Below are 2,463 nucleotides of genomic sequence, written 5' to 3'. Positions count from 1 at the left end.
AATCCCTACCAGGGCACAGGCCTCCACTGTGCATGCATCTGCCAGAGGGACCATCTTAGGAAATTAGATTCTGCCTCGCCTCATCTCACTAAGCACCCCACATCCCCTGGGCACCTTGTCTTTCTGCTTCACCTTTACCTTTTGTCACCCTCCAAACCCCAGGCAGGCCCTGTCAGCCCATTGTCCCTGCTAACTTGATGTGCCCTGGATTTCTCCTTTAAGGGAAAAATACAGTGCAGATTCTTGAGGGACAGGCTAGAGTCTCTGCTGGTATGTGAAACAGGGCTCAGATTGGGAATCTGGAGCTGTCAGCTTGGTCACAGCTTTGTGTTCAGCCTTAGAGTCTCCTGATTCACCACTAGGGGTGGGCTCTCAGCCCTCACCTGAAGGCCAATTGTTGGTGACAGGCACAGAAAGCAACCTGAGGCCAGACAGGTGACTGTCAGTGAGAAATGGGACCAGCATATGTAGTGAGATATGTCCCAGGAGGCATGCAAGCAGAGATGGGATTTGCTGTCTTAAAAGCCACTAAATATATCAACATCCATTGCATGTGGTGAGCTCTGGTGGGCCTCAAGGTTCTTTGCAAATGGGAGTTTTCCCAATCTTGACCCACATGCAAGAACCCTCCACCCCACCCCACCCCACACAGAGTCCTGCACTTACCTCAGACCTAGCAGTTTGGCTTTGTCGTCTAGGATGTGGCAGGGGCCACTTGGGAGAAAACCAGATGAAGAAATTCCTGCCCATGCTCCATCTGCCCATCAGGTACAGGCTGGCAGACTTCTGGTATGCAAAGGGACACTAATGGTGTAGGCACAGAGCAGACACTAAGATCTCTACATCAGGCTGTTCATAGAGCTGTCTCTGTTGGGGTCTTCAAAGGAGAGAAATGGGGTCTCCTGGAGCTGAGAGGGCCTGGGGCAGAGCCTTGGGCAAATAGTGTTCTTGCCTGCTTGAGCTGCCCCATCCTCAGTCCTAGAGGCAAGTAAGGTTTCCAGGCACTAGCACAAGGCCAAGGGGCACAAGGCTGCAGGCCAGGGCCAGCAGGGCACTGAACCCTCTGCATCACCTGCCCCCACTTCCCACCTGTCCTAGATGACACTGACTGCGGGTGCATCACTTGCCCTGGGAACAGCCTGGCCTCCCACGAGGACCAGTGGTGGGGACTCCTGGTGACTCAGACCCTTCTGGCTGCAGTGTCAGTGGGGAGGGTCCCAAAGGGAGAGTCACTGATGTGATGTGGCCCTGAGCCATTGCCTGGTGGGCTGTCACCAGGTGGCACACACCCCTTGAGTGCATTGCCAGCATAGGCTGGCCTCCTGGACTCTAGCACTTGGGCCTTGTCTGCAGCATCTGTGGAAGCATTTGGGTAGCCCCAGAAGCTCAGGTGTGCTGGTGTCCACCAAGTAGAGGGGAAACTGCAGGCCCAAATGTGGGGAACCATGCAGGGAGTGGGCAGTGCCAGTGGGCATAACCTGCTGAGGTAAGGCCACACAGGACCACAGAAACCTGAATCTGTCCTGAGTCCCCCACCTTGGGTGGCAGCACTGAGGAGCTTGAGGGAGAGCTGGGGGCTTTGGTTGCTGAGCACATTCCCCCACACTCTCCTCCTCCCCTGGGCTTCTAGAGCCCCAGCCGCCCCCACGGCCATCTGGCTCCACCAGCAATGTTCCCCTCTGCCGTTCCCTCCCCCAAATCACTGAATTTTTCTCCTCCTCCTCCCCAGCCCCTGCCCTGTGGGGGAGGGGCCTTCCCTGTAAGCACCCTACATAGTTTCTTGGCCACGTGGCCCCTTTCCCTTTTGTTCTGAGTCCTCCCTGGCCTAGGCCTTGGGAAAGTGTGCACACACTTATATTTTTGTCTGTGCTGCGGGTGCTTTTTTCAAACATAGGCATGCATGCATGTAGCTCCTGCCTGGTCATATCTGTGTGTTGTGCACATGTGTACAAGGGCATGCAAATCCTCAAGGGACTGTTTCTGGGCTGTGGGTATGTTGTAAGAGGAATAGGAATCTGGCTGTAACCCTGGGCAGTGGTAGGAAGGTGTACACAGTTCCTGCCTGGCCCCAAGCCTGGCTTTACCAACTCAACTGTCCTTCAGGGCTACCCTACTCCTGTCCATCTCCCAGAAGAGGGAGAATGTTCTTCATCTCTTATCCTCAGTATCCTCTTGGGGGCAATGCAAAGTTGAGTGGAAGGTACTAGAGCAGGTGTCCCCACAAAAGCAGCTTCATCTAGACCCAAGGGCCTGGCATATGCTCTGTCAGTCCAGCTCTCAGGGTAGGTGTTTGGGCTCAGGAGCAACCTCAGAGGTTGGCAGGGATACCATGTCATACCTGGTGCATGCAGCTGGATGACTCCACTTCTCCTCAGGGGCCTTGTGTGATGGTGTCCAGTGAGGCGCAGCACCTGGTCCCACCCCTGCCTCTTACCACTCATAGCACCTCAGCCTGAGAGGCCA

Source organism: Marmota monax, unplaced genomic scaffold (genome assembly GCF_021218885.2).
Source record: "Marmota monax isolate L192 unplaced genomic scaffold, Marmota_monax_Labrador192_F-V1.1 WCK01_AAM20220418_F8-fsc00157, whole genome shotgun sequence".
NCBI classification, from domain to species: domain Eukaryota; kingdom Metazoa; phylum Chordata; class Mammalia; order Rodentia; family Sciuridae; genus Marmota; species Marmota monax.
This window is presented reverse-complemented; position numbering follows the sequence as displayed.